We start from the raw sequence: 21,224 nt of genomic DNA on the forward strand, positions 1-21,224 counted from the left end.
TATTAAATAATGCTACACATGTGATTTCTACAGAATGAGCTCCAAGAGCCATTAAATAAGAAAAGCAAAATGCATAAGTGTGTGCTCTCATTCAGGTTAAAGAGGAAAGAGGCAATGTATACTCATGAATACCTTTATACTTACACAGACTACTGCAGAAGACATAAAAGTGTTAACAGCATTTTGGACTGGGAAGAAAGCTGGGAGGTCTGGGTCAGGGGAACTTTTCACTATATTAACTTTTGTATTCTATTATTCAATGCATACCTTTTCAGTTTAAAGAGCTAGTTAAGCAGTATTATTATCCCCCGAAATCTATGGTGACAGTCCAGAAGTCATTAGGTTTTCTGGGATTTGTATTAAATATTCTTATAATCCAGCAATAACTGTTAAACTTTTTTATTTTTGGAAATAATGCTTCCCATTTACATGGTCTATAAACTGGCTACTAACTTCACATATCCAAATGATAAATATTTTGTTAATGTTTCTGTATAAATCCTGTGTATTGACCTAATAAAAACTTTGAAAGCAAAGTTAAAAATAGTAATAACTATTAATTATGGAGTAATTATGACAAGCAGACATTGTGTAGTGTTTTCATGTAATAACTCCATTAAATTCTCACAGTAATTGTATAAAGTGGGTACTATTATTAATATCACAGATGAGGAAACTGAGGCACAGAGAGATTTACTATCTGTTCATGGTCATACACATAAGTAGCAGAGCCAGGATTTGAACTCAGACAAGTCCTAAAGGGAGTGGCCTTATACACCACACTATCCACTGCCTCTCCTATTTGCTTAAAAATAGATATTTATGTAGATCAATATCAAATGTCAAGGAGCGAGAGACAATACTATTTAGATAATAACTTCCAAATACTGACTGTGTACTACAGTCAGCAGTACAAGCACTTTACTAGGCACTTCATATAAATTATCTCATTTAAACTGTATTAACAAAACAGACTGATGCTAAAGCTGAAACTCCAGTACTTTGGCCCCTTCATGCGACGAGTTGACTCACTGGAAAAAGAGTCTGATGCTGGGAGGGATTGGGGGTGGGAGGAGAAGGGGACGACAGAGAATGAGATGGCTGGATGGCATCACTGACTCGATGGACATGAGTTTGAGTGAACTCCAGGAGTTGGTGATGGACAGCGAGGCCTGGCGTGCTGTGACTCATGGGGTCGCAAAGAGTCGGACACGACTGAGCGACTGAACAGAACTGAACTGAACTGAACACAACAGAGAGTAGGTATCACCATCACTGTTTTACAAATAAGGAACTGACTCAGCTACTCCTCGGTGGCTCAGACAGTAAAGAGCCCACCTGCAATGCGGAAGACCCAGGTTCGATCTCTGGGTCGGGAAGACCACCTGGAGAAGGAAATGGCAACCCACTTCAGTATTCTTGCCTGGAAAATCCCATGGACAGAGGAGCCTGGCAGGCTACAGTCCACGGGATCACAAAAAGTCAGACACGACTGAGTGACTTCACTCAGTTCCTCCAGGATCCAAGCTACTCCAGGATCCCAAACCGGCAGGTAGCAGTACTGAGTTAGAAGACTCAGTCTATAGGATTACAAAATCTGAGGTCACTATAATATACAGGGTTTTCCAATCAATATTCCTTCAAAAATGAGAAGCCTGTTAGACAAATACAAAAATAAACTTCTTCACAGAAAAATTAAGCATTTTTAACAAGTTTTGCAAAAAGAACACCCTGGTAAATTAAAAACCCTATTCTAAGTATACCAAGAAAGCTTGGAGCTGAATCTTCTCATAAATTAAAACATCACCCTTTAATTTCTCTTTTTCTAAGTTTGCATTCTTGCATATAAAGTTTTGCTATAAACAAGATGGAAGTTTGTCTGAATTTCTCAGTGGATAGTTCAGAGTAAAAGGGACTACTCAAGCATCAGAAGGAGGGATGTGCTCTGAAGTCTAGAACTGCATTTGATCAGTGGGGGTTAAAAGGCAAAGGGGGCTCAAACCTAAATATACCTAATTTTTATGTAAGTTAAAAATTTTAAACTAAAATACTAATTTTTAAAATGATCTCTTTTTCAAAAAATCTTTTGAGCCATCAAAAGTCTAGTACACCCCTCTAGCCCACTACCAAAAAAAAGGAACAAATAAATATGTATCCATTGAGAAGTCTGACTCTCCTCAATAAAGAGTGACTACACAAGTAAATGAACAAAACCAAAAGTAACTACTGGCAACTGCTAGCTTCATTACAGCGCCTCTGCCACAAATAATATTAGGATGTGAAACCTTCAAAAACTAAAAGCCTTGTGGGAAATGAAACAGGCCAAAGCCAACTGTTTAAATGAGAGCCCCAAGCAGGGTGGAATTGGATGCCTTCCTGCACCCCTTAATCAAGATTGAATTTCTGTCAACAGGTTTCACTGAAAAAAAAAAAAAAAGGCACATGCGTCAACGACATTCCCCAACACAAATCAAGCTGCTGCAAGAGAATCAGCTTCACATTTCAAAATTACCTGAATCTACCACAGCTTCAGACTCCTGCAAAACTAAATATTCTGTGTGAAGAGATAGCTCTTCCTGACAGATAATCCTATGACAGACCTGAAGGAAAGGCTTCTCCTAACTTATGAGCTAGTTAGGTTCCTTTTAAAACCAACTATTGAGTGCCATCCATCATATCACATAGCTTATTCTTCTTTCCAAAAAACAAAGTCTGAAAAGATACATATAATCCTTCCCCATAAGGAACTCACAGTTAATTGTGATACAGGGTGATGTTTGCAGTAAGGAGGGATAAACAAACAGAACTGTGGAAGTGCAGAAAAGGGTAGTAGATGAAGGAGGGTCAGAGAAGGTTTGCTGGTGGAAGTGATACACTGACTTTTTCTAGCAGAAGAAATAAATGGAAAAGGAAAACACATACAGGGAAGCATGCAATTGAGAAAGATTGTAAAAGAAGCAATGTAACATATTTCCACATTCAACTGAAATTAACCTCCATGGCTCCCTGTCTCTCTTCACTCTCCAACCAAAAATAACCAGCCATGACAAGCTCTATAAATCAATAGGTGCAGGTTCAGAGCAGGGTGGAGGAAAGCTGGAAAAGGGTGCATTCTAAGCAAGGCTGAAATAGCAGACCAGCAGCTCCTGAGCAAAACAAAGACTTTGGTGTGATAGATGATCTCAAATACTTCACAGTTCACTTGTGAACTGTCTTGCCTCGTTCTATTGGAGGAAAATCATGAGTTAAATAAATGGTAATACAATAGAATAAATAGAGTAAGTCAAGATCTCATTAGAAGCGGAGTTAAGTTAAAATGGTCCCATCCCAGGCAGTGCCATTTCCCCAGGGACACCCTCTCCTATTTCCACAAGGGATAAGATATCTTGTTACACTACCACAAGTTAGAGTTGAGTTATTTTCATCTTACCCAGGGAGAAAATACCTACATTCTTTTTTTCCTATACATAGGATTAGCAAGAGACAGCAAATGGCAACATAATCCAGACTGCAATTTTAATTGTTAATCAAAGTCACAAACCAAGTCTGAAGGAAGTTAATGGACTTTGTGTTTCCACATTTGTTTGCTAACTTCTATGTTGAAATCAGATCTGTTTACAGAAACAGATCTATGAAGCTTCCAAAATTGGGTCAATTTAAAATCCAATGACAATCTCTCACTGTCCAAGCACTTAGAAGTCAGCACAGGACACAAGGACATTTGTTCTAATTCATCACTGTCCAAAAATCTCAAGCAAACACACTTTTCTATCATTTTCCTTCCAAACTTTCATATTTCATTTTTGAATGATTACAAATTCAGTTCCACTTTTTTTATTCATCCACAGAACTCTATAAACCATAATTCACTCTTACATGACTAATAGAACGTGGATAGAAATCAAAGATGCCATTTACCTCTAGACCAAATAACAACTCTTACCTTTACCAAAGTGTTCCGATGTTCTAAAAGTAAGAAGCTAAGAGACTTTGTAAGGGCTGACAGTGGGGCTATAGGAGGTTACAATCCTAGTCAAATCTCCCTCAGTCTTATAGAGAATGACACCCTCAAAAGGTGTCCGGTTTGGAAAGCAGACACCCCAAAAAATGATCACCAATGAGGTGGCAAGGGGTGAGACAGACAGTGACAGGGTTGGAAGATTCTGAATGCTAATTTTTTTATATCACTTTGATTTTTGTACCTTGCGAATCTAAATATTAAATATTTTAGAAATATAAAATTGTGCCTGTGTGATGTTCACTGTCAGTGGATAGGTAAATCAGCACAATTTTCCTATGAGGCAATTTTGTTTCGTATGAAAGTCTTAAAAATGTGCATTCTTTTTGACCAGTGATTCCACTGCGTAAAATACTACAGCAGAACTATATAATGGAATAATATATTAGCCATTAAAATTATGTTATCAAAAATTTTAATGAAACGACAAAATTTTTGTAGCCTAATTATAAAGTGGAAAAAAATGATAGTTATGAGTGCATGATTTCTTAAAACCAAATATACGTTACCTATCCACCCTCAAATTAGAAAGAAATCTACCAAAATGCTAGCCATAACTTATCTGAGAAGCAGGATAGTGGGTGACATTATTTTCTTTCCCATATTAAATAAATTTTCTTCCAAAATGTTATGTTATAAATATGAACAAAAATTATTTAAATAATTTTTAAGCTATTAGTGTTCCCCTTATTTTTCAATGTAATACTGTGAACACAGCCTTACCTGTGATTTAATCCGGTCAGTACCCCTGACTACAGATATTATTCAAAGTTGCAATATACTCTTTCACCTCTCTTCTGAAATTCTGAAGTCCAGAAAATACTTCTTTTCCAGAATCTGAAAGAAGCAGAAAGATGAAAAAACAAGTTCAAGTTCTTTGTAGCAAAAAAGGTTAGCTGAGAACAGAAGGTGGTATAAAACACCAAGGATAACCATGCTTAAAACCAGAGTACTTCTGACAGCTAAGGTCTAAATAGCAATGATGCCCCCTGAACGCCAAACTTATTAGTGTAAAAGTGTTCTTAAAGTTTTTTAGGGTATATGTGCTATGTCCCTGTGTTTTTGCTGTTACATACTTCCACTTCAAAGCAACCTCTCCATAGCCTGCAACTGAGGAACACTAACATCAAGGGGTCATTAGTGTGTGTCCTATTCAAATATCAGGACAAAGAACAGGCACATTGTATATGAAAAAAAATTTTACTGCCTTTTTTAATTTAAAAAAGTAGAAACAGCATTTTATAAAAAAAATTTCTAAAGTTTGCTCCTACATACAATTTTATACCTTTCTCATTAATCTTTAATTTCCCCCATTCAAGTTTCTTTATGCAAACAAACAAAAACAGAACCCCTTCCAGTTACCTATACTTTTTTCACAAAGTTCCTTGGCAGATGAACTGTCTCAAACACAGATCTATTCACAGAATTGATTGGGTTGTTCAATGTCCCTGGAGTAAATTCTGCTTCTTATCTTTACCCACGGCAAAGAAAATTAGTTTGCCAAAGGACATTTAAATCTTTCCTCCTGGGGACTTCCCTGGTGGTCCAGAGGTTGGAAATCTGCCTATCAATGCAGGGGACATGGGTTTAATCCCTGGTCCAGGACCTAGGATGCCACATGCCATGGAGCAACTAAGCCTACAAGTCACAGCTACTGAAGCCTGCATGCCTTGAGGTCTGCAAGAGAAGACACCCGCACACCACAACTAGAGAAAGTCTGAGCACAGCAAAACAAAGAGCACATGTGCCGCAATGAAGACACAATTCAGCCACAAACTGAACACCAAAAAAACAACTCAAAACTTTCTAAAAAAAACCCACAAAACTCTCCTCCTCTTTTCCTCCCCAACAATTCCAAAAGAATTAGGGAAAAGCTAAAGAAAAAATACACATAGGAAATATGGGAGAACTCTGACCCTCTCCTGGTGCCTATATAAGAAATAAAGGACCCTTCCACTAATCCTGTCACCTCAGTCAGTCAGTCAGTTCAGTCGCTCAGTCATGTCCGACACTTTGCGACCCCATGAATCACAGCACGCCAGGCCTCCCTGTCCATCACCAACTCCCGGAGTTCACTCAAACTCACATCCATTGAGTCGGTGATGCCATCCAGCCATCTCATTCTCTGTCCTCCCCTTCTCCTCCTGCCCCCAATCCCTCCCAGCATCAGAGTCTTTTCCAGTGAGTCAACTCTTCGCATGAGGTGGCCAAAGTATTGGAGTTTCAGCTTTAGCATCAGTCCTGTCACTTCCGTTCCGTTCCGTCGCTCAGTCGTGTCCGACTCTTTGTGACCTCGTGGACTGTAGCCTACCAGGCTTCTCCGTCCATGGGATTCTCCAGGCAAGAATACTGGAGTGAGTTACCGTTTCCTTCTCCAGGGGATCTTCCCGACCCAGGGATCGAACCCGGGTCTCCCGCATTGGAGGCAGACGCTTTAACCTCTGAGCCAAATTGCAGCTACAGGATAAGGTAACTTTATTAAGGTCAGAATGCACATACTTAAGCATAAGGCTGGCCAAAATAACTATTTTATTTAAATGACTTGAAGGTTTAAACAAATTTATCAACCTAATTCAATATACTCAGTTTTTCATACCTGAAATTTTGTAGTCAATTTAAGGTAACACCTTCTTGCCTTTCCAGTTCAACAGATACTAAATGGGTGCTTTCCATGCACCAAGACCGCCCCGGTTCCTAACTAAACTCTCTTTATTATGAGCAGTTTGTGTCCCCTCTGCTTCACAAAGCTACCTTTGTCTGTTTTAAGCCTCAACAATCTCCCTTACCTCTAAACTGCCAGATGCTTACAACACAAAAACTAGAATATGCAGATGCTATCTTGTCTTGTTCTAATTGTCACTTGTCAATGTGATAGTTTTGTCCTCAAGCATACCAGAAACCCTTTGACTGTACACACACAGTATCTTACACCAATCTGAGCACAGAGTATAACTTCAAAGATCCGTTAGCTAAGTGAGCTGGGAGTCACAAAAATTTTGATCCCAAGAGTGACACCCTAATACTGAATTGACACACCCAGAGTACAAAACCAAAACAACCAACCAAAGGGACTCAAGTTTTGATTTAGGGGTGGCTTGACAGGGGGTGCTAAAGCTGAAACTGCAATACTTTGGCCACCTCATGTGACGAGTTGACTCACTGGAAAAGACTCTGAAGCTAGGAAAGGTTGGGGGCAGGAGGAGGAGAATGAGATGGCTGGATGGCATCACCGACTCTGTGGACATGAGTTTGAGTGAACTCCGGGAGTTGGTGATGGACAGGGAGGCCTGCCGTGCTGTGATTCATGGGGTCGCGGAGAGTCGGACACGACTGAGCAACTAAACTGAACTGACAGGGGGTGTGATGCACTGAGGCCGCAACACAAAAAAAGCAAAATCTGTAGAGCACTCAGATGCTATCTTGTCCTAAGCTGGACTGATTGGAAGGTCTTGGTACCTAAGTACTAGAAAATTTTGAGAAAAAGAAACCACCAATGAAGAAAACCGGAGAAGGAAATTGCAACCCACTCCAGTATTCTTGCCTGGAGAATCCCGTGGACAGAGGAGCTTGCTGGGCTGCCGTCTATGGGATCGCACAGAGTCGGACACGACTGAAGCGACTTAGCAGCAGCAGCAGCAATGAAGAAAACAGGGAGAAAAACAATCCTACAATATTATAATCTGGTTCACTTTTTCTTTCCAATCCAATCTGTTAAGTGTCTTAGGGCAGGAAATTAGAAACGCAATAATACCCAGTGATGCACACAAAGGGGGAGGGCTCATAAAACCGAATGAATTTTAAATCCCCCAACACAAAGTCAATTCACGCCTTCAATTATGTCCTCACTTCCTTTACCTTTCTCTTTTACAAAGTAGTTATGAGATGCAGTTGTTTCGTGGCCACACCTGTTTTCCTCCACCAAACCCCACACGTCTTGAGGGTGGGCTACTGTATCACCCATTTCTAGAAATTTATCTAGCTTACAGGCTTCATTTCCCTCCTATAAGAGGGCTAAGACTAGCACCGACTTCACTGGTTTGAGGAGAAAATTAAATGAGAAAACACACAGTGTTGAGTCCAGTAAACGCTTATTGCCTGTGTGCTGGATAACTGTCATTACCCTTAGCCCACAGCCTCGGCCTAATTTCTTCTTCTATTTCCCACGTTGGCCTCCGCCTCTACCTGCAAACACAACCTGCTAGACCCGGTCCCGCCGAACTTCACGGGGAAATCCTGTCGCGAAGGGAAGGGAGGCCGGAAGCTCCGCTCCTGCTCCGCGGGTCAGGGCGGCACCTCCGCGGGTCAGGGCGGCACCCCCGCACTACACGTTCCAGGAGCTGCGTCCTCCACACGCGGAAACCTCCAGTCACTTGAAATTAGGGTGAAGGCCGCCGGGCGCCCCAATTGCTCCTCTTCCCTCCTCACTGCTCACCTCAGCCGAGCGCTGTCAAGCGACCGCCGCGAAAATCCGCCGCGGGACTCATTCAGTACCGTTGAAAAATTTGAACGCAGACTCTGCACAAACGCACCAATCAGCGTGCCGGGAACCGGCAGTCCCAGCCTTCCGATTGGCCCCTGAAATCCAGGCGACGCCGGAAGTCAGGGTGAGGGACAAGAAAACAACCGGCCCCGAAGGCTTCTGGGAAATGTAGTGTAACTGCGAGAACCAGTTGCAACAACTCGACGAAGGAAGTTACTACAAAGCCCAGAATGCTCCGCTACAAACTATTTGGGATAGGTGGTTAAAAATTCGCCTGCCGGCGCGGGAGACCTGAGACACGGGTTCGATCTCTGGGTTGGGAAGGTCCTCTGGAGTAGGGCTTGGCAACCCACTCCAGTATTCTTGCTGGAGAATCCCATGGACAGAGGAGCCTGGCGGGCTAACGTCAATAGGTCCAAAAGAGTGGGACACGACTGAAGAGACCTAGCACTCACCCTGCAATGCAACATAGACTGCCCCTTAGCTTCTTTGCCAACTGTGGAGTCTCTCAGACTCTTCATCCAAGTCCACGCCCGGATGTTAAGAGAAAACAAAGGCTTAGACAAGTTGAGTAAACTTGTTTAAAATCACATTTTTTTGAGTGGAGAAGGTGGGATTTGCATTAAGAACATCTAGTCCTGTTTATCATCAATAATCACTTAGGAGGTAATAGCAGCAACAAGAACAAAAAGATCAACGTTCACTCCACACACACCCTCCTCGGGATTTTGTTTTAATTAGTCTGTGGGGCTTGTGCACTGGCACTTTCAAGTGCTCAGGCAATTCTCATATGCAGCCGGGATTGAGAAGCATTACTCCAAACCAGTAGTCCTCAAAGGACCAGATGATCAGTATAATTGGAAACTTGTTAGAGATGTAAATTTTAGGTCCCACGTGAGACTTATTGAATCAGAAACTCTGAGAGTGGGCACAGCAATCTGTGTTTTCTGTTAGCCCCTCAGCTGATACTGATGCCCACTGAGTTTTGAGACCCCTGCTCTAAACCAAGTGACAATGACAAAATATCAGGTCTCGGGACCTATTTGTGCGGACAAGAAGGGTTTGAGCCGGATGGTCTTGGCTCTGGATTCTCCCAGGACCCCTGTTATTCCCCCCAGCATTCTGTGAGGATGAGATGCCTGCTGCAAATTCTGGCGCCACGTTACCCGAGTGGTCTAGGAACCCCAGGTGCGGAGGGATGGTCCACTCTGTTGGAACATGTTCAGTTCAGTTCAGTCGCTCAGTCTTGTCCTACTCTGCGACCCCATGAATCACAGCACGCCAGGCCTCCCTGTCCATCACCAACTCCCGGAGTTCACTCAAACTCAAGTCCACCGAGTCGGTGACGCCATCCAGCTATCTCATTCTCCGTCGTCCCCTTCTCCTCCTGCCCCCAATCCTTGCCAGCATCAGAGTCTTTTCCAGTGAGTCAACTCGTCACATGAGGTGGCCAAAGTATTGCAGTTTCCGCTTTAGCAGTTTCCGCTTTAGCAGTTTCCGCTTTAGCAGTTTCCGCTTTAGCGTCAGTCCTTCCAATGAACACCCAAGGACTGATCTCCTCTAGAATGGACTGGTTGGATCTCCTTGCAGTCCAAGGGACTCTCAAGAGTCTTCTCCAGCACCACAGTTCAAAAGCATCAATTCTTCGGCGATCAGCTTTCTTCACAGTCCAACTCTCACATCCATACATGACCACTGGAAAAACCATATTCTTGACTAGACGGACCTTGGTTGGCAAAGTAATGTCTCTGCTTTTTAATATGCTATCTAGGTTGGTCATAACTTTCCTTCCAAGAGTAAGCGTCTTTTAATTTCATGGCTGCAGTCAGCATCCGCAGTGATTTTGGAGCCCAAAAAAATAAAGTCTGACACTGTTTCCACTGTTTCCCCTTCTATTTCCCATGAAGTGATGGGACCAGATGACATGATCTTCGTTTTCTGAATGTTGAGCTTCAAGCCAACTTTTTCACTCTCCTCTTTCACTTTCATCAAGAGGCTTTTGAGTTCCTCTTCACTTTCAGCCATGAGAGTGGTATAATCTGCATATCTGAGGTTATTGATATTTCTCCCGGCATTCTTGATTCCAGCTTGGGCTTCTTCCAGCCCAACGTTCCTCATGATGTACTCTGCATATAAGTTAAATAAGCAGGGTGGAGCATGTTACTTCTTAAAGTCGTCTGTGCCCGCCTGGATATTCTCCATCTGCAACAAGAGCCCGGTGCATTTTCCAGGAGCGCCTCGCCCACCTAGAACGGACCACACACCAAAAGACAATGTCACTGCAATGCCTTCCCACTTCACACTGTGCCTCACACTGAGCATAGAGGCTCTGGGGCGCCAAGAGCAGCTTTCTCATGGCAAATATTAGAATTCAGTTGTCCCTCTCTAAGAAAAAAGGGAGGAGATGGTCACTAAAGCATAAAATCTGGATATATTTTAATGGCTTTTAGGGTTGGATTTTTGGAGCAAAAAGATTACTCATGGCAGACCGTAGCCTCTGTCACAACGATGAGCTTTGGGCTCTCCAGAGAAATTTCTGGCTCCTTAAAGGAAATTTTCAATGACTTGACCTAGTGTCTCAACATTTTCTGGTCATGGATGCTTTTGAGAAGCTAATGAACTCTCCGGATCAGTGCCGCCCCATAGAACTTTCTGTGGTAATGGAACTTTTCTACCCTGTGTGGTCCAACACAGTGACTCCACATGGCTATTGAACATTCAAAACATGGAAAAGGCAATTGCAGAAGGGAACATTTAATTTTATTTAAATTTAACTAATTTTCATTTAAATATCATATTGGACAGCTTGGGTCTAGAATTCCATGCACCCTCAAAATATGCATGTGAATATAAACACTGTACACACAGTTGCGGGGGGGGGTTGTGGAGAAGAATGGATTGTCAAACTTGGCCTCCAACACCCCTCAGGGTTCCGCAGAAGTAGGGAAGGGGGCGGGTGGGAGTGGGGGTCCTCTTCTCAACCTGAGAAATTTATTTTTTTAAAATATTTTTTTTAATATATTGGATTTTGTATAATCTTCAGTTTGGAATGCATTGGAGAAGGAATGGCAACCCACTCCAGTGTTCTTGCCTGGAGAATCCCTGGGACAGCAGAGCCTGGTGGGCTTCCGTCTATGGGGTCTCACAGAATCGGACACAACTGAAGTGACTTAGCAGCAGCAGCCATTTGGAATGGGGATAAACTAACTTTTTGTTTAAAAGGACACAAATCTGAGGAACTTTCTGGAGTGATATAGATGTTCTATATCTGGATCTGATAATTACACTGATGTATAATAGGTAAAATTTGGTAAGTTGTGCCTTTAAGATTTGTGTATTTTACTATATGTAAATTATGCTTTGTAAAAATACATAAAATTTTTTTAAAAGATCAGTGTTCATAATAAAAAAAAGCTAAAAAAGTTTTAACAAATAAGCCTAAAACTTTTACAGGAAATTTTAAAACTGAAACTTTGTTGAATAACTATAAAAATAATTAAATAAGGTTTGGGTGTCCCTGGTGACTCAGGCTGTAAAGAATCTGCCTGCAATACAGGAGACCTGGGTTCGATCCCTGAGTCGGAAAGATCCCCTGGAAAAGGGAATGTCTGCCTACTCCAGTATTCTTGACTGGAGAATTCCATGACAAAGGAGCCTGGTGGGCCACAATCCATGGGTTCACAAAGAGTCAGATACGACTGGGTGATTCATGCTTTCATATACCTTATTAATAAATGGTGAGAATACTGTAAATTCTCCGTATGGAAAGTTAAATGCAAATCTAATGAAAATCCAATACATATTTGTCATGGAATTTGCCAAATTGACTTTAAAATTCACATGGAAGAAAAAAATAGAAGAACTGGCATCTGAATTTTGAAAAATAATAGGGGGAATTGCCATACCAGATCTCATAAATATTAACATATTGCAAAATTACAATTTTTAAAGTATCATTAATTGATTCCATGGGGATACAATCAGCAAAATCCAGTTGGGAGAACTGGACAACAAAAAGACAAAAGATCTCGTTTTGTCAAAAAATAAACAGAAAAAACAAAGCAAAATACAGCAAGAGTAGAGTTTTTTTGGTTTGCTTTTGTTTTTCAATATTCCTTATTTCTAGAGATACATATAGAAATGGTGAGGTTGAAATAACCCTAGAATTTGCTTCAAAATAATCTGGAGTATGCCAAGAAGAGAAGATGGGAGTATAGCTGAAACTAGGTTAGCCACAAATTGTTATTTGTTAAAATTGAGTAACAGGAGGTATTCCCTAGTGGTTCAGTGGCTGAAGACTCCATGCTCCCAATGCAGGGACCTGGTTCAATCCCTGGTAAGGGAACTAGATCCCAGATGCCACAACTAGATCCCCTTTGCCCCAAGTAAGACCTAGTGCAGCCAAATAAATAAATAAAACATTTTTTAAAAACCCGACTGACAGGTTCATGATACATATATACATGTGTGCATGCGTGCTAAGTCACTTTGTGCCTGATTCTTTACGACCCAATGAACTATGGCCCACCAGGCCCCTCTGTCCATGGGAATTTCCAAGTTAAGAACACTAGAGTGGGTTGCCATGCCCTCCTCCAGGGGATTTTCCTGACCCAGGCATCAAAATTGCATCTCTTATGTCTCCTGCATTGGTGGGAGAGTTCTTTACCACTAGCACCACCTGGGAAGCCCACGCATATACATAGTCAAACATATATGCATTTGAAAGTTTCCACAATTTTTTAAAGTAGAATACTGGCATAGAAAATTTTTTAACCACAACAAAAGATCAGTAGAAGAATTTAAGAGTGCAGACACAGACCCATGGATATCAGAATTTAGTAAATGCTGAGTAGAATTTCAAATCAGATGGAACAAATAATGGATTTGGGACATTTGCTTTTCATTTGGGGAAAATATTATGTTAGATTTTTATCTAATACTATTTACAAAAACAAACTTCAGATGAATTAAAACCCTAAAGATATAAAATAATTAAAATTTTTACAGCTAAAAAAAGTGACATCATATAGGAAATTTTAAAGTAAGATAAAAGAAAAAAACTAAGACATAAAGGAAAAGACTGACCAAATCAAAACTTTAAAATTCTGTTGGACAAAAGAAAAACTAACAGGGACTTCCCTTCTGGTCCAGTCGTTAAGAATCCACCTGCCAGTGTACGGGGACACCGGTTCAAGCCCTGGTTCAGGAACTAAGATCTCACATGCCTCAAGGAAACTAAACCCCACTAAGCTCGTGAGCTCTAAAGCCCCTGTTCTGCAACAAGAGAAGCCACCACAACTAGAGAGTAGCAATGAAGACCCAACACAGCCATAAATAAATAAATAATAAAATTATTTTTTAAAAAGAAAAACAACAAAATCAAATATTTCCAGCACATCTAACAAAATGCAAACAACAACCAAAAAATCCCCTCCTAAGAATCAGTGATAAAAGGACAAAAGCTCAGTCGGGGTGGGCGTGGGAAGGAAGGCGGTTAGTAGAAGTAACAAAACTGGCCATTAGAGATGTGAAAAGATGCTTGGTCTCAGCAGTTATGCTGAAATTTAATTTTAAGTTTAATGAAACAAAGAAGTGTTGTCTTTCACCCATCAGATTGACCAAAATTAAAAGTGTGATGGTATCAATAATTTACAAGGTAACTCAGAAAATGGGAAATGGATTGGTTCAGCTGTTTTAAAGGGCAACTTGGCAACATCTATTTTTTTTTTTAATTTTTTTTTTTTTAATTTCTAAAAAAGAATTTTATTAAAAAAGCACAAATGCAAAGAAATGAACAGAGGAAAATTTATGCGTCGAACCTGGACTGGTCACTTATGATAATATACATGCTACAATTCCATTCTCCCCAATCATTCCACCTTCACCCTCTCCCACAGAGTCCCAAAGACTGTTCTAAATGCCTATGTCTCTTTTGCAGTCTCTTATACAGGGTTCAGGTTACCATTTTTCTAAATTCCATATATATGCGTTAATATACAGTATTGATGTTCTTCTTTCTGGCTTACTTCACTCTGTATAATTGGCTCCAATTTAAAGGGCAACTTGGCAACATCTATTTAAAATGTCAAACATGTGTGCCCTGCAACCTAGAACTTCTATTTCTAGATTTAGTTCCAACAGACGCTTATCAACTTTCACATGAAGACCCAGCTACTGCAACATTTACTGAGCGCCTACTATGTGTCAGTCGCTGTGGTAAATGAGGGGATGCAGTAGTGAAAAGACAGACAAAAATCTCTCTTTAGGGAGCCAACATACTTGTGGAGAAGACAGACACTAAATAAGGTAAATAAATAAGTAAATGATATCTCATCAGTTCAGTTCAGTTCAGTCACTCAGTCGTGTCCAACTTTGCGACCCCATGAATCACAGCACGCCAGGCCTCCCTGTCCATCACCAACTCCCGGAGTTCATTCAAACTCATGTCCATCGAGTCGGTGATGCCGTCCAGCCATCTCATTCTCTGTCGTCCCCGTCTCCTCCCACCCCCAATTCTTCCTAGCATCAGAGTCTTTTCCAGTGAGTCAACTCGTCGCATGAGGTGGCCAAAGTATTGCAGTTTCAGCTTTAGCATCAGTCCTTCCAATGAACACCCAGGATTGATCTCCTTTAGAATGGACTGGTTGGATCTCCTTGCAGTCCAAGGGACTCTCAAGAGTCTTCTCCAGCACCACAGTTCAAAAGCATCAATAATTCTTTGGCGATCAGCTTTCTTCACAGTCCAACTCTCATCTCATAATAGGTGATAAATGCAAAGCTGTCTGCTCACCAGGCCCCTAAGAGTGGATGAAAAGAGGAGGCGAAACAGAGGGCTGGACAGAGACAAAGGGAGGACAGGGCCTGCCTAGGCTTTGGCTGTTCACTGACCTCCAGGTACATGCAGGGCCATGGGCAGGGAAGATAAATGTGCTTGTTTTATATTAGAAGAGAAGGGGTATCAAAGCTGTGCTGTGTTCAGGGCCTAGTAGGCAGAAAGTGCTCTGTGAATGAATGAACCAATGCCAGGAGGCTGTGTGCAAAAACTTCCCAAGTCCTCCCAAATTAACAAGAGGTAAGCCTGGCCCCAGAGAGTCCTTCTGCATCCATTAATATGGTATGATGCGTCTCAAGTTCCCATTATTTATGAATAGGAGACATCAAGGTCTGAAATCACCAAAGTAGAATTTTAGACCTGAAAGAAACACAGATACATCTGGTTGATTCTATCCACAGTTTCAGTCATGACTCTTTTGGCCTTATCCATGTAAAAGGGTAAATATAAACAGGGTAGTTCAGGGACATTTGGATGAAGACCTGAAGAAGGAGGAGTAAATTATGCAGATATCTTAAGGAAGAGTGTTCTAGGCAGAAGGAACAGCCAGTGCAAAGGCAGGAGCAGAGAGGCATGAAGTCAGGGTGGTTGGTGGGGAAGGAAATGGCAATTCACTCCAGTATTCTTGCCTGGAGAATTCCATGGACAGAGGAACCTGGCAGGCTACAGTCCATGGGTCGAAAAAAGTCGGACACAATTAAGCGACTAACACATACAAAGGGTGGCTGGATCAAACAGAAAGGAGGGGAGTTTCAGGAAATGAGGCCAGAGATATTCCCAGGCAGGATGCAGATCAAGTGGGCCTTAGTAAGGAAATTCATTTTTACTCTGAATAAGGTGGAAGTCCCGGGAGGGTTTTGAGCATTGATTTACTCTCTACTTCTAATGGGATAACTCTGCCTGCTATGCTGAAAACAAGGGGATGGGGAACGAGAGTGGAGATAGGGATATCAATTAGTAGGCTGTTGCATTGTAGTTGTGAAAAATTGGAAATCACCTAACTGTCCATTAGTAGGGGAGCTATTTCAGTAAACTGTCTATAGGATGGAACACTAAGCATCAGTTCAAAAAGAATTTGATAGATCTGGACTGATAGGGAGATATCTTTGAAGCACATTATTGAGTTAAAACACAAAAGGCTGACTGTGGGTTTGTATTTTTCATTATGAAACCATTATGTTTTTTTTTTTCCTGGACCTTAAGTATTTTTTTTTATTGAAGTATAATTGATCATTATTTTTTTTAATATGCAAAACAGTGCAACACTTTTCCCACAGGTGTGAAGAAGTAATAACAGCTAGCACTTACCTGGTACTTACCACATACCAGGCACTCTTTGAAGTACTTTGTGCATAACTCATTTCATCCTAACAATAACCCTGTGATGTAAGTAATGTTGTATTTCCATTTTATATATTGAGGAAATTGAGACTCAGAGAGTGGGAACTTCAGAAGGAAGGAACTAAACAGGATGCATGGATAGAAACAATAATTGGAGATTTATCTTTAACTTTTTAAAAAGAATATATCCATGTACTATTCATATTTGTGTGCTTTGAGTTTATTATTTCTTATAATGGAAGAGGAAAGATGTCTGCAAAGGAGAAGTGGAGGAAGCCAAGCTCTATTAAAAAAGTGAGAAGGAAAGATTCAATGTTTTACTCCTACCCCTTCCAAATCTTCTTCATTCCACGTCTGTCACTGCCTCCACCATCCAACCAGTGGTCACCAGGCCAGAAATCCGGACCTGCCTTTCAGCTCAGTGGAGACTGCCTACTTCATGGAGAATAGACAACAGCTAGTCGTTGGTTCTAGGTTGCGGCATAACCCTCGGAGACCTCTAGGCGAAGTGGTTGTGCTCACCCAGTGACACCCCCTGGAGAAGTTTGCAAGTGTAAGCCACTGGTGACAGTCATCAAAAGGATCTGTCTTCTACAGTTCCCATCCAGCCAAACACGGGGAGCTCTGTGGGTGTCCTGGTCTCTTCCTGGCTGATGTGAATCCATTCTGGAGGAAGAATTACAGACCCCTCCTTGTTATTGTTCAGTTGCTAAGTTGTGTCTGACTCTCTTCAACCCTAAGGACTATAGTCCCAGGCTCCTCTCTCCTCCACTATCTCCTGGAGTTTGCTCAAATTCATGTCTATTGAGTCAGCCCATCTTGGGTGGCCCTGCACACCATGGATTATAACTTCGAGTTACACAAGCCCCTTCACCATGACAAGGCTGTGATCCATGATGACACTTTGTGTGTTAGTCACTCAGTCGAGTACGATCCCATGGACTGTAGCCCACCAGGCTCCTCTGTCCATGGAATTTTCCAGTCAAGAATACGGGAGTGGGTAGCCATTCCCTTCTCCAGAGGATCTTCCCTACCCAGAGATCAAACCTGGATCTCCCGCATTGCAGGGGGATTTACTGTCTGAGCCACAAGGGATGACACCTTGGTACACAGAAATTCAACTAGCACACAGTAATTAAAAGCAGTGAACTATAGGAAACAACCAAGCATCCATCAACCGATGAATGGATAAGTAAAATATGGTAAATCCATACAGTGGAATAATATTCTTTAATAAAAGGAATAAAATATTGATATATACAACAAAATAGATGAACCAGAAACATTATACTAAATAAAAGAAGCCAGACTCAAAAGGAAAAATACTGTATAATTCCATCCATATGAAATTTCCAGAATAGGCAAATTCATAGACAGAGGAAAATGAGTGGTGCCTTTGTATTCTTCACTTCCCTTGTGGCTCAGCTGGTAAAGAATCTGTCTGCGATGTGGGAGACCTGGGTTCCATCCCTGGGTTGAGAAGATCGCCTGAAGAAGGGAAAGGCTACCCACTCCAGTATTCTGGCCTGGACAGTCCATGAGGTCGCAGAGTTGGACAAAACTGAGCGACTTTCACTTCACTTTCACTTTTGTATTCTTCTTGAAGTTGGAAAAGGGAAATCACTTGAAATTCCATCCTGTGCATTTGCAATGGACCCTGGCCTAGGTCAAGGTACTTTAATATTGGAGATTTTTTCTATTTTTAAAAACTTTCTAAATTACAAAAATTATATATGCTATGCATCTCTTATGTCTCCTGCACTGGCAGGCAGGTTCTTTACCACTAGCGCCACCTGGGAAGCCCATAAACATACTACTATTTGGTTAATTGTCTGCTATAATGAACAACTGGATAGTTTCCATATTTTTGCTATAAGAAGTAGTACTGCTAGAAACATCCTTATACCTGCATGTCACACATGTGTTAAGAGTTATTTTAGAACATATATAAAAAAATAGAATTGCTGGGCCATAGGTTGTGGGCATCTTCAATTCTACTCTGTAACATTCAATTTTTTTCCCAAAGTTATTCTGTATTCTTTTTTTTTCTAGATTACTTATTTATTTTTGACTGTGCTGGGTCTTTGTTGCTATGCAGACTTTCTCTAGCTGCAGCGAGCAGGGGCTAATCTCTAGCAGAGGTGCGTGGGCTTCTCATTGTGGTGGCTTCTCATTGCAGAATACAGGTTCTAGGTGCACTGGCTTCATTAGTTGTGGCACACGGGGCATAGCTACCCCATGGCATGTGGAATCTTCCCAGGCCAGGGATCGAACCGATGTCCCCTGCATTGGCAGGCAGGTTCTTTACCACTGGACCACCAGGGAAGTCCCTGTTCCATATTCTTGAACCATACTTGATTTTATCCAATTTTCCTCTGCTGAGGTGAGAGAGATGCTGGCAAGCAGGCAGCACCATTCCCTCCAGTTCCTGCACTGGACTGATGGTGTGCTTTCTGAGAGTCGATTGAAAGGAGCTCTAGACGTCAGTCAAAGGCAAGATATTTACCAAAGTTCATTAAAATAATCTGGAGGGAGGAAACAAGATGGCAGAGCAGAAGGACTTGAGCTCACTGACTGTCATGAAAACACCAAAAATAAGAACTAACTGCTGAACAATCGTTGACCAAAAAAAGACAGGTTTCTCTTTTGCCAATCTGATGGAGTTTCAGATTTGCCAGTCTGATGGGTGTGAGATGGTGCCTCACTGAGGTTTTCATCTGCATTTTCCCCGATAACTAGTGGGGTTGAGCATCCACCTCAGTCTCTGTGGTTTACTGGCCACTTGAGCGTCTGCCAAGGGCTTTCTCCATTTTTCTTTTGTCTTTATCATATTGACTTACCAGCCTTTCTTCTTATGCATGGTATTTAGAGTTGAGATGTCACAAATCTAATTTTGTGTATCTTTATCTTCATTTAACATTATACCATAAGCATCTCATCATCTAAATCTCAGCAAACGTTTTTATAAACAATATTTCCAAATATTTCTAATTTTACAAAATATATTCGTTTAGATAATAAATACAAAAAGTATAAAAAAGAAAATCAAGTCACCCATAATCTGACTATGTAGCAATAACCACCTTTTTGCATCCTGCTATAATCTTTTCCACTATATGTTGCATGTAATGTACATTTTAAAATAAATTAGAATAATTCTCAGAATAGCTTTGTAACCTTTTTTCAAACTTCTATGGTTTGAATATTTTTCCACATCATGAAGTATGGTGTGAACTTAATCTATTTAAAGCATCACTCTTTTTACTGAACTTCTCAGTTTTTTCTATCCTGTGTTTTAAATAATCTTGTATAAACATTTCCGTGGATAAACTTTGGTTGCACTTCATGTTTTTTCTTAAATTCAATTCCAATCAAAGATTATTTTTCAATGATCTCTCCAGAGTCTTTTTTTTTTTTTTGATCATGTCATGCAGCATGTGGGATCTTAGTTCCTTGTTCCCTGACCAGGTATTGAACCCTCGCCCCCTACAATGGAAGTGTGGAGTCTTAACTACTGGACCACCAGCAAAGTCCCTCCAGAACCATTTTTAAGGATCTTAATAAATCTTGCGAAGTTCCCTTCCCCAAATGCTTTATCTTCCCCAAATATAAATCTCTTCATGTCCTTTCTGTTCAAAAAGGATGGCTGGCTCCTCCAGTGCCTATTTAGTGTCCAGCACCCTCGGAAACACATTTGCATTGTTTCCTTTGCCACCACTTCCTCTCAGCCATCTCGGTTTATTTCTAAGACACATCTGGACCCTCTTGTTAACACTCCACACCTCTGCTCAGGCAGCGCCTTCCACCTAAAATGCCCCTCAGCTACTCTGCGCTCTGCTGGGCTCCCAAAGCCCACAGTAAACCTTCAGAATAAAAGTTTCCGCGTTGAAATGATTGTGACACCACAGGTTTTAATAAAGGAAATCAGATCATGTCCTGTGTCAGTTTAAAACCTTTCCATGGAACATAATAAAAGGTTCAGAAATTGACACAAATACACTTGGGATTATAGACTATGATAATGAGATATTTCAGGTGAGTTGGGAAAAGATAATGATACTGGGGTAACTGGGTAGTTATTTGGAAAAATTTATGGATTCCTGCCTCACATCTTACACTGAAGGGAATTTATGATGGAACAAAGATTGAGATGTAAAATATGAAACCAAGTAGAAGAAAATAGAGAATTATTTTTATAGTATCAAACTGGAAAAAGTCTTCATAAGAATGACAGAGAACCTGGAAACCACAAAGGAAAAGAGTCATACATTTAATTATATAGAAAGTAAATATTTTCCCATGGTAGTAAATAATACGTTGGGAAACTATTGATAACTTATATGTAGGGGAGAAAAAAAAGGATAAACATTCTACAAATCAATGAGAAAAAAGTTCAACAGAAAGGGCGAACAAAATGAACAGAGAATTCGTCAGAACAAAACCTCACCCCCAAAAGACTCAGATAAATATGAAAAATGGCTCAACTTCACTCTTAAAAGAAATGAAAAACAAAAGTGCCTCTCAGTTTTTACCTATCAGATTGGCGAAGATAA

General features: G+C 40.9%; 1 protein-coding gene across 8 annotated transcripts in view; it reads right to left on the reverse strand.

The window, feature by feature from the left end:
• Positions 1-8,561, reverse strand: part of TPX2 (TPX2 microtubule nucleation factor) — a 54,022-nt gene extending 45,461 nt beyond the window's left edge. For 3 of the 8 annotated variants that reach the window (XM_055435117.2, XM_055435133.2, XM_055435093.2), the window contains exons 1-2: positions 8,201-8,485; positions 4,742-4,855 (exon numbers count right to left, since the gene is read on the reverse strand). The gene's annotated coding sequence lies outside the window, so the exon portion shown is untranslated. Of the gene's footprint in view, positions 1-4,741; positions 4,856-7,873; positions 8,179-8,200 lie in introns of those variants that run through there. The other 5 variants (XM_055435125.2, XM_055435099.2, XM_088843879.1 and 2 more) reach the window with 3 other exon arrangements.
• Between the last annotated feature and the right edge of the window lie 12,663 nt (positions 8,562-21,224).

This window comes from Moschus berezovskii, chromosome 15 (genome assembly GCF_049115385.1).
Source record: "Moschus berezovskii isolate FMDL1 chromosome 15, NW_MosBer_1.0, whole genome shotgun sequence".
NCBI classification, from domain to species: domain Eukaryota; kingdom Metazoa; phylum Chordata; class Mammalia; order Artiodactyla; family Moschidae; genus Moschus; species Moschus berezovskii.